This window comes from Copidosoma floridanum, unplaced genomic scaffold (assembly GCF_036245765.1).
Source record: "Copidosoma floridanum isolate Cflo_tuat_1 unplaced genomic scaffold, Cflo_Japanese_pri ptg000034l, whole genome shotgun sequence".
NCBI classification, from domain to species: domain Eukaryota; kingdom Metazoa; phylum Arthropoda; class Insecta; order Hymenoptera; family Encyrtidae; genus Copidosoma; species Copidosoma floridanum.
In genome coordinates this window covers 3,088,723-3,102,509 of record NW_028321911.1, presented here as the reverse complement: position 1 = coordinate 3,102,509, position 13,787 = coordinate 3,088,723, and the positions used below count along the sequence as shown (strand labels likewise).

Genomic DNA, 13,787 nt, shown 5'->3' with positions numbered 1-13,787 from the left:
GCCGTGCGCACGTCGAACGTCCTCATCTCGAGATCCTCGTATGCAGTCTTGGCCAACATTACTCTCAATGAATCGTACCGGACCACGGGTGAAAACGTCTCGTTATAATCAATGCCTTCCTGCTGCTGAAAACCTCTTGCGCACAAACGCGCCTTATAGCGCAGAGCCTCCCCATTTTCGTCGTTGAGGATTTTAAAGACCCATTTTGAGTCGATTGTGTTTATTCCTTAGGTTCTCGGTAAAAATTTCCACGTCTTGTTATTAGTGTGAGCTGTGAGCTCTTCGTTGATAGCCCGAGTCCAGTTCTTCTTGTCGAGTCCATTGATTGCCTCCTGATAACTTTCGGGCACGTCGCACTGATGTATATTTGCCTCGTACCTCTGAGGAGCCTTTAAACTTTCTCTGTTTCGCAGCTGTCACCGTTGCTCTGGCTGCTCCTGGACAGGAGACAGTTGTCGAACAACTTCGTCATCCTCTTCTAGGTTATTTTTGGCGACGTTCTGCGCAGGAAATGATATCTTTTCCTCCTCTTCATCGGACTCATTTTCATCGACAAAACTGAACTGATCGTTTACTGTAGCATTCCTAGACACTTTGACTTTTTTTGTTTTGGGGCAGTAAAATCTGTAGTTCGACGAGTTTCCATCATAACCAACCAAGTAGACTTTCTGGGACCGAGCATCGAATTTTGAGGTAAACTGCTTGGGCACGTGCATATAAGCTACAGAGCCAAACACTCGTATATGCTCGAGATCGGGCTTCTGTCCCGTCCACGCTTCATAGGAGGTTATGTTTTTGTCTAATCTGACTGCGAAACTCGGTTCAAGGTGTATACTTCAGTACTCACTGCTTCCGCCCACAGGTGCCTTGGTGCTCCACGCACTTGCAGTAGAGTACGCGCACATTCGACAATCGTACAATTATGGCGCTTTGCTTTTCCGCTCTGCTCTGGCGTGTGAGATGCAGTCGTCTCGTGCGTTATTCCATGCGACTTCAAGTACTTACACAACATTTCGTTGCAGTATTCTCGCCCATTGTTGGAACGCAATATTTTCATCGGGCGACCAAACTTGTTGGCTACTAAGCGCTCGTACTCCTTAAAGCGCTCGAACACATCGGACTTATGTTGCATTGTGTAAACACTGACGTAACCTGATGCGTCGTCAATAAATGTGACGAAAAACTTCGCGCCTCCAAGAGAAGTAGACATTGGGCCACTTACATCGCTGTGCACAAACTCTCCGGGCTTAGTTAGCTTTTTCTTACTGCTGTCGAATGGGAGTCGATGAGCTTTGCCACGCTGATAAGCCTCACAGAAGAAATCACTACAGTCCTTTACACTCACACCACTGACAAGCCCGCTTTTCACAAGCTGCCTGAGAGCACGCACGTTAATATGATCAAGTCTTTCGTGCCAACACTTTAAACTTGCAGCAGCAACATTAACTTAACTCGAGAATGCTTTTTCTTGTGTCGACCTTCTCGGACGAAACAGCATTCTGTAAATATTGTTCGACAGCCTCACGCCGTTTGCGATGTCATTCTCTCTTGTTATTTTTACTATGTCGTCGTTAAATACTACTTTTAAATTTTTCTTAGTACACACACCGATCGAGAGAAGATTTTTCCGCACGGCCGGAACATATAGCACTTTCTCTATACGTGTCTCGATCCACTGACCGTTGACTAATTTTTTGACCAGCACTGTTCCTTCTCCGACAACGTTGCACTCTACATTATCGCCTAGCAGTATGGTGCTGCCCTCTTTTCTCAGATGATAATCGATGAGCCAGTCTCGTCTAAACGTAATGTGTGCTGACGCACCGCTGTCGAGTAACCATGAGTCTTCCATCCTTAGGTTCATACAGCGTTGAACATCTGCAGTTGTTGGCTCCTTGTTTACAACAGCATTTCGAGAACTCATAACTAAAGCACAATCGTGTGCGTCCCAGTCTTTCTCTTCTTTTCCTTTATTGTTATTCTTCGGCTTGTTATTATTTTTCTTTTTCGGGCACTGAGACGCGTAATGACCTTTCTCTTGACATTTGTAGTAAACGACGTCTTTATTTTTGTTTTTGTTTTCTCGTTCGGTCTTGCTATTTTTTTTTCCTGAGAGTCACTCTCTGTCGTACCTCTTGCCTTGCGAGTAGACGCCGCGAGAGCCGTGGCTTCTTCGTCTTCACGACCGAGTCTATTTTCTTCTTGAATAAGTCTCTCCTTGAGATATTCTATAGTTTGTCTAGCTGGCTCTACGCTTTCCCAAGCCATTTGGAAATGATTAAATTTATGTGACAAACTTGCTAGAATTTTAGCCATAATAGATAAAATTAGAAACATTCTCTTGAAGATCTAAAAGTTGCATCGCCATGTTTTGCACTTTTGCTATGTGCTGCACTACTGTGTCTGTCGGATCCATCTTGTATGCGTGAAAACGTTGCGTGAGCATGAGTTTGTTTGACTCGGATTTCTGCTCATATATTAAATTAAGATTGTCCCACATATCCTTTGCGGTTATGTGCACAAGCAAACTCTCTAACTGAGCATATTCCATCGCGGAACAAATTAAAAACATGGCTGTGGCATTTTCATTTACCCACTTTATAGCCTCTGCCGAGTTCATTCTCTGGCTTCACACTAACGCCCGTGACGACTTCGCATAATCCATATGCGACGAACAAGGCGTTCATCTGAAATTTCCAGCCTAGGAAATTCGTGCCATTAAATTTTGTCACACGTCTTGCCGAAATTTCTCCAGCCATCTCGGCTCTTCAGCACTCACACTATTGTGACAAAAAATGTTTCTACACTTAACACAATCACTTACACCTCAGTACAACCTCAGTACAACCTCAGTACAACGTACCTGGGCCCATAACCTAAAGGAATATAGGTGTGTGAGGTGAGAATAAAATACTGATAATATTTATAATTAATAAATGAAAAATTTAATGTATATTAAGAATACAGTCATAAACGGGCGATGCAAGTATATATAGCGTGTGAACAAGGCAGCGCTATAGAGCAGACTAACTGCGAGCGCACAGAAGGCCATACAATATTCATTCACACATGAATACACACACACACGCGTAAAGATTTTGAGCATGTGTACGTATAGATAAACGAACTACATTAACAAAAAATGTATTTGTTGGCAAGATAATCTAAACTTCGGTGGCCCTTAAAAGGACCAATGAGATTAATGGTTAAGTAGGGAACGTAAATGCTTACATTGGCCCTGAAAAGGGCCAGTAGTGAAATTTCCAGTCATTCCTTATCATTATTCTTGATGATGGAGAGCCAGCTGCGGGTAGCTTGACTCTTACCCTTGGAGTCTCTGATGTAGACGGAAACCGTACATGAGGGAGGTACGCCACTGATCAAAACATATCTCGTCTTTGGGTTGTTCCCCGGATCACCAACCGCTCGTCGTTAGTCGGGGAAATGTGGGGATGCCGTTGGGGACACGACCACTGAAAAGAAAGCCGTTATGGCTGCGTATGCCCCTCAGGGCTGTTTTACCTGGCTTACATTTGGAGTATAAAATTCTCTGACGGCACCAGGCCAGATTGTGGTATGGCAATATAACTCTGAAGGGTAGGAGCAGGATATGCTCTGGCTAGACACGTCTCCTGGTACTCCACCGGAGACTTCATCGGTTGGAATAAATTTTTTATTGGTTGCACTTAATCCAGGAGGTTCAAGGTGATAGTAGATCTAGATCACTTGCCTATTGGAGAAGAGCGTCGTCGGTAACCGGGGTACCCAGCTGCACGACGATCATCTACATTCTCGATACAGCTTGATGAACTGCTGGTAGACAAATGCAGAAATTTCTTTGACGCTCTGGCCTATTATAACCACACTTATTCAATTCTGTTGCAAGTAGCTTCGATTTTGTGTCGACGCCACCTATCGGATCCTACTGAACTAAAGAGAAAAGCTAGCGTATTTTTGCAAAGCTTTGAGCTTATTTATTGCTATTGTTATTAAATTTTTCAAGATAAAAACCATTCTAAAACCATCTAGGAAGTGTCAAGAATTGGTATGCAAAATTTCAGCAAAATCGGTTCAGTAGTCTTCGCGGTTAGCGATTACAACGTTTTTAGCGACTTTGCTTTATATATTAGTAAGATTACTTACCAATTTTATCGTACAACTCGTACATTCCCCTTAACATCCCGTTATTTCAAGCGTTAGGCGGTAAATACTCCACCACCCGCTTGAATGGCTGTTGGACTACACGTTAGATCTAGAGGGTACAACGCGACTGCGTAAACCTTCGTTAGGTAAATAATAAAGAGCTTCTGCAATACTCCTATTAATCCGTTCACAGAGGATACAGGCAGCACGTCACTAAACCACTTGTCGGTGTACACTATACGGGAATTTTCTGACACGATAGTCGCGCATCGTGACAAAGAACACACTACCTCGAACAAAGCAGTGATCATGGATGCTTCCATTTTTAAAATTTTTCATTTATTATTTTTTTTTATTGGCATAGAAATAACTTAGTAAACGGTGAAGCTAGCCAAAAACTTGCAATACACGGCAAGAAAATATAATTTGGCTGAGAGTGTCAGATAAAAACTGATTTTTTTTACGTGTTCTTCATTTCCTTACTTACTTGTATACTTCCCCCCTCCTTTTAGCTAAAGTTTCGGCCAATGTATGATAAATGTTAAAAGTTTACACAGTCAGATAGGTCCTTTTTAATCATAGTCTGAAAAATTCTACATTTACAGTGAGGTAGTAAAATATTGTACCTAAGGGAAAATTGCTTACTTCCACCGTGGTTACTTACACTTCTTCATATTTTGAAAAAGATTAAAAATTATTGCAGCTAAGGGACAATTGCACACATACGCTGTCGTCAATTACTTTTCTTCTCAAATGTTTACAGATATTTTCCGGGTGACTAAACGTTAGATTTATTTAGGTTTCAGCATGTTTGATAAGTTTTTCTGCAGAATTTTACATAATAAAATAAAAGGTATACTATCTGTCTTTATAAATCACATATTGGCAAAAATGAAACGCAAGGGTTTCACTTTTTTATAGACCGTGAATCTTCTCTACAACTTAGATAACGACTTGCACAGATGATCCGATTCTCTACATAACTCGAATACGTTGCGACGTATTTATCGATGAGGCGTACGAAGAAGAGGAAAATGAAAATTTGTTTTGACCATTTTGCGGAGTTAAACAACTAGTTTTCGAGGGAGATAAGATTCTACAGTTACAGTATGGTAGTAAAATACTGCACCTAAGGAACGTTCGCTCACTTCCACCGCGAATACTCACTCTTCTTCATATTTTAAAAAAGATTAAAAACTATTGCAGCTGAGGAAAAATTGCACACATCTGCTGTCGTCACTTACTTTTTTCTACAACTGTTCGCAGATATTTTTCGAGTAACTAAACGAAAAATGTCTTTGAGGTTTAAGCATGTTTGGCAAGTTTTTCTGCAGTATTTAAGGAGGCTCAATACCTCAGGTCTTCAAGAAAAAAATGCTACAATAACGACCATTTTAGTCTCACTGGTAACATGCACTGTGCACATATCTCTTTGAAATATTTCTATTTTAGCAGACGAACCCAGGACCCTGTTCTCAGTTTATTTATCGTATTATAACTGTACAATCCTTGTATTTTATTAGTATATAAATACTGAAAGTTTACTTGCCTTCGAACTTTTGAGTCTTAAAGTTATAGCTAGTATATGCAGTTAATTAAAAAAATAAACTTTTGTACCTTCAACACTACATTTAGTATTAAATATCCTATTTCTTAAATGTCTATAAAAATAACTATGTTGTGAACAGCTCGTTGTTATTTGAAAAGCTTAACATTAACAATAAAAAAAGCTACTTCGTACTGTCTCATCGAATTTTTTTGCAAATATATGTAATTCTGTCTTATTAGTATTTAGTTATAAATGTCACTATTTTACACTGAATTCGTAATTCATTTTAAATGTTGTGCGTTCTTACATACTGACAATGAATAAATAACATTAAAATTTAAATAACAAAATCTTTAGAATGACAGGCAACCTGTACTGTTTTCGTGATCAATCGATAGGGTATAGTTTAAACTATCTTTAATTAATTTTTTGTGCAGGAAACGGTGTTTTATGGTCTAAATAATGCAATTTCCGATGGAGAGCTCAGTAGCTTTCATTAGAGGCTGATCATTACTTAAAAAAAATTGAGCTTTAAACAGCGTTTTATCAATATTTTCACTGGTAACCGTACTTGAAACTTTGCACTTAAGTTAACAAAATTATTATTTAACGTCAGGTCACATTTTTGGAAATAAGCGGTAACCTCATTTAGGTATTGAGCCTCCTTTATATGATAAAAATGAAGGAAGTACTATCTCTCTTTATGAATTGCATTTTGCTAAAAAAATTTAAGTGGAAGATTGCATCGAATATGAAAATCTTGGGATAGGAGAGTGCAACAGCTATACAAGTTTTCAAACGCAAGGGTTTCACATTTGTAAAGACCCGTTGGTCTTTCCAACAACTTAGATAATATCTGACATAGATAATGTATGCAGTGCCTGCAAATTTTCGTCGATAAAGTGATTTTTAATTTAGATTAACTGTGTCACACGAATCTGTAAAAAATGGCTCGTTGAATCGAGAAATGCATTTTTTATCGCGTGATAGTGCTAAATATCCAGCAGATTTAATTAATCTTACGGAAAATCAATAAGACAAGAAAAGTGCTTTAATACCCACTGCAAAGTTATAACTGCATTCATATTCATTCAACAAGGCAGCTACGAAAAAATCATCGTAGAGCTTCACTGTAATAAATATTATCAGTGTTTCAAGCTATTGCTGCAGCTATCTTAATGTAAGTTTACAGGAGGTGTAACTATAAATGCACATGCATGGAGCGAATTAAAAGATTGTTTTGCTTGTATAAGTGGTTACTTTTCTGATAAAAACATCAAAGAAATAGAACGCATACAAGTGGGTAATATCGAGATGATAAATACATTATCTTACGAAATAAAATCAGTAATCTTTGATAAGAATGAAACTATCAACGGACGAGATGGAAATAAGAAAAAGAAACAAGTATGATTGAACCAATCTCATACAGCACTGTACCTTTTTAGTATGTGCGAATGAAAGACTACGTCATATCAAGTGTGCAGTAACGTTAGTTAATAAGTACAAAGGATTTATAGTAAATGAGTTAACTGTTTCATTAGAAAGTATGACTCTAGTAAAAAAAATCAGTAGATCAAATTTGAAAAAGCTGATTGAAGAACATAACTTAACTGTTACGTTGGCACAACGTACTATTCGAGCCTAAGCTTTCGCTTAACAACTCGGCACTCGTACTGGGCGCGTAGGTGGGACGCGGGGCTAAAAGGTAGTTATTTTTCTTGTCTGAGTATTTTCAAGGGGGTGAGGGTGACCGTTTTGATTAAATCGACGCGGTTGTCGAGCAATAATGTGATGCACTTATTCGCGGCGCGCCTTGGATTTATCGAGGATACCTGGTGTGACGTGTCGTACCGTATTCCGTTCGCGATCTAGAGGTTACCAGTACCGTAACGAGCAAAGGTAGTTATACTCTAGATGTTACACAAGGGGGCAAAAATGGTTTAAGTTCGTGACCGGTCTAGGATCCACCAGTACCATCCGGAGTAAATGTGATTGTCCTAGACTTTACGTGAGGACTTATTTGTCTATTTAATCTTGTAACGTGGTATTTAGCGATACCAAATTTTAAACTCTAACAAAAACACGTCCACGTTTGGAACCAAGAAAAAAAAAGAACTTGTCACTTTGCATTTGAATTCGACTTACTTTTATTTTTTGATATACAGCGTACAGCGGAATGAACCAGCGCGAGGTGTCCGAGATCGGAGATTGAAAACCGCACTCGTGGAGGACCGTGAGATAGCAGAGGCGGACTCTAGCTACCTAGTCAACCGTTCGAGGGTGAAAATTAAACTGTGACTGTACCTCACTTCACAGTAGACTGCACGGAAAAAAGACTGGCACGGCCGATCACCCTACAGAGACATTCTCTCGCCCAATCACACTGCTGACGGCATGCCTACTGATTGAGCGCGCGTCGCGCCGCTTCAGGGCTCGCAGCGAGCCCTGACAGAGCGAGCTGACTGCCAAGTCGCTGTGGCAAGTATGTTATATGTATATTATGTATATATATGTACAAAATTGCCTCGTGGCCCGTTGCTTTCCCGCGCTACCTGCTGATATGCATGCGCTCAGATTTAATACAAAACTTTAATTATTCATTAGTAAAAAATACACCAACTGAAATCACTTATAATTCAATAAAGCATCGATTTGATTTTAAAATGAGCGCCTCCGAGATGATAACGTTGATCAGATACTTTCCACTGATTGTGGGCCACTTAGTTCCCGAAAATGATCGTTATTGGCAGCTATTCATTTATTTGCGCAAAATTTTTGATATTCTTATGTCGCCAAGATTAGTTGAATCACACATTAAAACTCTGGAGCAACTAGTAAAGTTGCACAATGAATTATACGTGGAAACAATTGGTCCGTTGCAACCAAAATTTTATTTCTTAGTGCACTATCCACGAATTTTAGAGTTAAATGGTCCGTGTATTCATTATTGGGAAATGCGGTTCGAGGGAAGACACAAAGATATAAAAAATATTGTACAATCTACTAGCTCGTCGAAAAATTTACTAGTAACTATAGCGAAAAAAGAAATACTTAAACTTTGTTACATGCTGAATTCTAAAGATTAAGTAAATAAGTGTGCAAGTGTTAATATATCTACTTTGAAAGAGAAAAAAGTTGAAATTTGTGACATTGTTTATAAAGCTGGTATGTACGTTGTTGTTAATTTATTGGAAACTGATGTAGAGTTCGGTAAAATAAAAAAAATATTAACGATAAACGGAAAAACCTATTTTTATCTAAGTATTTACGAAGAAATACTATTTAGCGATCATTATAACGCTTACGTTTGCAATTTAAAATCTGCTAAAGGTATTTGGATGGAGTACGATAATCTAGCAATCAATGAGCTTTGTTTATCAGTAGAAATAAATGAGAAACACTACATGTGTGCAAATTATATTTTATGATTATAATTATGTATAACATGTTATTATGTATTACATGCAATGTACATTTTTTTTGTTGTGTCATTAAAGAATTGGTTCTAACGAGTATTGTTTTTTACTTAAGTTTGCCAAAAAATCCCCTCATGCTATTTTATACGATATGTGTGTGTATATATATACACGTTAGCTCCCGCTCACCTCTTCAGGGCTCGCTGCAAGGGGAAAAATTATGATGAAAAGATAACAGCCGAAAATCTAATTGGCTAGAACTGCTCTAGTTTAGCCACTCAGAAATTGGCACATCCCACATCCAGCTTGTTCTCCTCTATGCGTCAAGAGAAGGGAAGGTGCTTCACTTACGCATGCCCTTCCTTTCTCTTTTACATCAAAAAGTTACAAGATTTTATCATAACTTGATATTAACGTTAAGATGTGGTATTATCATTATTAACGAATAGTAACCAATGTTCACCCATTTAATCGAGCCCAATGCAAAAAGAGCGGTGAAAATCGCTTAATATTTAGGTTTGATTGAATAGATGTTCAGCATCTCGTGGTATTAATAATAGTTTTAGTAGTAGTTAATTTTAGATATTAATAACTATAATAATTGCTAGAATTTCCACTAGTTACACCTATACACGTGAGCATTGATCGGACTGATAAATAATCATGAATGATTAATTAACAACAGCGATTTTTGTGGTTAAAACACTATTGTTTTTTTTTTAGTGAACTATTATATTGTTAACTCACTTAGGTTTACCAATAGTTTTCATTCGTTGTTAGTTGTGAATGTATTTCGAAATGTTAGTAGCGTTTTGTCAATTATGGCTTTCTATGCTTGTCGTAGGAGAGGAAGTCGGCTCAGGGTGCCCTGGAAAATCGAGAATTCCGTTACCCGTGTTGGGGGCAAGAGTGCAGACTCTCTCTCGATATCTCTGTGTCAGGAAAAGGGGGAAGTGCCATAACTTTCCCGTCGTCCTTTACATTTGAAACAGTGACAGTTTTTAACAAGATTACAATGTGGACTATTGCAGTATGTTTATGAAGTTGTTAATGCAATACAAAAGGGTTGTACAGTAAACCATGAGCCTGTGAACATGAATGGTAAAAATCGGATAATTTCTTAAAAGTCAATAAGATTGCTTTTGTAGGTTTATGTAAGTTGCTGGCTAATGGTGTAGCGTGTACAGGTTGTATTAGCCATAGTCTATGGGTCTTAACTCTAAGTTATCCTAGTTTTGAACATACTCAATCTATATATATCAATATCTAATATTACATCCTAGCGCAGCTGTTTCCAGTTAACCTTTTGCATCTGTTATTTCTTTAAAGTTATTTTATGATTTTACGCCTTGAAAAGTATTTCATTTGATTTCTTTTCTGGTCAGCATGGGCCAGCGTGCATGTATGTGAGTCATGCATGGGCGTAGTATCTTAGCTACGAGCAATCTTGTAGGTGATTCACCTCTTTGCAGATACACATTGGCCCCTGCGTTTAGTGTTATAAGATCGGCACGGAAAGTTTTAAAGAAAGGGGAAAAAAAAATTTTAATGTGGATACACCGATGTTACCCAACATTACCGAAAAATGTTACAGGAAATCCTTATTCTGCCGTTGACAATTTATTTTCAGAACAAAATTAAAAAATGGTATTTGTAAAGTCAACTACGTACTGCTTAGAAATACTTTTAAATGATATAAATTTTAAATTAAGCAGAATTAATGACGTTGTAGGATATTGAAATATTGTGTTTAACGTTTAGTTTTAAACTATTGGTTGTTTTACGATATAGTTAAATAAAAACAATATTTTGCAAACTATTTTCAAAATTTTTTTATTATCTCGAAGACCTATAAACATTTGAAAGAGTAACTCCCTCGGAACTTCCACTTGCTCGTTTTTTGATAACTCTAACATTGTGTAGGGTGAACATCAACAATAAAACACCACTTGGTTTTTCTTGAACAAAATTTTTTTATTTATATACTTGTCAATTTTTCGTCTCATCATGAAGACCTTTTCAAGACTCTCACTTTTTTATGCAAATCTTCACGCACTATAGACCAATAGTTTTATTTTATACACAGAGCATCTTATCAATAAAGGAAAGAGCTTTTTCAATTATAAACTGTAGGTAGGCTCTGCGTCAAAAAGTGAGAGTCTTGAGAAGGTCTCTATGATGAGACAAAATATTGACAAGTATATAAATAAAAAATGTTTGCTCAAGAAAAACCAAGTGGTGTTTAATTGTTGATGTAAATCCTAAGCTTATAAATTTTGTTAAGCAGTGTGAATAATACAATCTCTTAACTTTTATATTCGCTTAAGCTTTGTGGATTAAAAGTTGTAAGTTTAGAAATTGCTATAGAATATTACATTTTAGAATTTATATACGCTCATATGTAAGCTTATAGTGTGCGTTTTTTAACGGTACATGTTTCAAATAAAGTTTCAACAGTTTTTGTTCAAAAAACCTCACTTACTATACACTCCTTTTAACCTTTTTAATATTATAATTTCAAGTTGTTAGCAAGAAAAAAATTAAAGAAAAAAAGAGAGTAAATTAACTAAGAAGGCACAGTCAATAAGAGGCTCCTTAACTAACTTTCTGTTAAAGAAAAAAATTGGGTCACTTGAGGTCTGCGAAAAAAGTTAATGTTGCTAGCCAAGCAATGTTGGTAATTATATTTAAATTACGCACAAAACTTTACGCCAATTTTATTTACAAATACTCGGGGTTATTGGATTACTGGATAATTGATTTAAGTCCCCTTGCCTCTCTGGTCATGCGACGTCAGCGAAAAACAAACCCCATGCCACGCCTGTAGTGCCAGTCGTATAATATACATCTATAAAACTGTCTGGAGAAAGCTTTTCCTTACTAGTAGCGTCAGTGGCGTCACAAAAATTTTGACTGCTTCTATCTTTGTCAGTTTTATATTTATGTTCCAAAGCATTTAGTCTGAGATAATTTTAACCTCTTAGTAATTATTTAACAAGATGAAATAAATTCAAAACATATGTTTAATGATAATATTAATATTGATATGACGTATAATAACTTTAAAAAATTATATATTAAATGTTAGGGGGTTGAAAAACATGGATTTGTCGTAATAGACAAGGAGAAAAAGGTGGATAATGGTAGATATAAGAGAGGATTTGACGTCTTCGTAATAAATGTTACTCTCCTATATGAAGTTAGCATCAGTCTTTGGTTATTCTTCGAGTGGTAACCATTAATGCATTTCATAAGGAAGAACACGTTTTTCAACAAATTAAAAAAGCGAGGGAAGCTGTTAAATGTTAGCATCAAATGTTAAAACTAAGAAAAGCAAATTTTAAAAAACAAATTAGTGAGACTACCAAGCCTATTACTAATCTACTTTATAAGATCATCTATGAAACAAATAAGAAAGAAAATATACCACGAAGTTTCGAATCTCAATACGAAGAGCATTTGAAGCCTTTGAAGCCTTTAAAACAAAAGGAAAAAAGAAATATCGACACATTGATGTTTCAATCAGCTTCAAGTAACAAAGATGATAAAGATACGATTTCATCCAATGATGTTATTAAAAACAATGATACTGATGCTGAGAAAAGTTATCATAATAATGATTCAACGCATAATATCAAGGACGTTCATCACAGTTAGAGGGGGAATGTAGAGAGTGCAGTAAAAGAAGAACGAGCATGCGGCAGAGCCTGCAACTGTTTTGAATGCGTTTGTATACCTATATATATGCGTCTGACACCGTTTTCTTTATTTAATTACAGAAGTACCTTGTCGATCTCTCTCAAAATTGAAAATAATTAATACCAGTATTATGGTATTGCAGCATGCAAAAAAAATTGAAAAAATCCTACATACCATTTTCTTATGCATTCTATTTTTATGTGACTCGTCCATTAGGTAACGTGTTACATTGAAGTTTTTTAAACATCCGGTATTTAAAAAACAGCGTTGTAAAACGATCTCAAATTTAACATGGGACTTTCTCACATCATTACGAGCATCCTGTTGAAATTTCAGGAAGATCGTACAAACAACGCTATGTGTGATGAACGTCCTGAATGAAACGTTATTCATAAATTTATCTATAAAAATACTTGTTGCCTCAGAAAAAATAAGCCACAATCAGATTGAATTCATGGGAAAAGAGGACAAAAAATGGACAATATGTACTCGGTGATTCACCCATTCCTTTCAAAAATAATCAAATTTAAAATCAAATGAAGAATCTAAGTTATCCAATGACTAATGGTTTGATGGAGTCACTCATTGAAAAGCATACTGATAAAGCATACATGACAGGAGATAATTTAGCTCAATACAAAAATTTCTTAAGAACTTCAAGTGCACATATAAGAAAATTCGATAAAAATAAGACTTTTTATATCTACAACAGAAAAAAATTCAATGATGTTATTGCTCCATTATTAAAACTTACCCATGCCAAGACAAAAGGTGGATGCATACCGTTAGTTTAAATTGCTTTATTTAAAATTTCTTAGCTTAACTTCAGTATTCGAATGGGCATAAGTGTATTAGTATGTAGATCAGCTGAATCTTAAGGTGGTCGTCAAGGTCCTCCTAGAATTAAATATAAGCTTACCTCAGATGGTCAATCGTACTACTTTACAGAAAAAAAAGTTGTATTTTTGATGAACAAG

General features: G+C 36.7%; 1 protein-coding gene across 1 annotated transcript in view; it reads right to left on the bottom strand.

Annotated features, from left to right (window-relative positions):
* Positions 1–13,787, bottom strand: part of LOC106644195 (regulator of G protein signaling 7) — a 750,859-nt gene that overhangs the window by 726,092 nt on the left and 10,980 nt on the right. Inside the window, exon 2 of the mRNA XM_089597569.1 lies at positions 13,565–13,707. The gene's annotated coding sequence lies outside the window, so the exon portion shown is untranslated. The remainder of the gene's footprint in view (positions 1–13,564; positions 13,708–13,787) is intronic.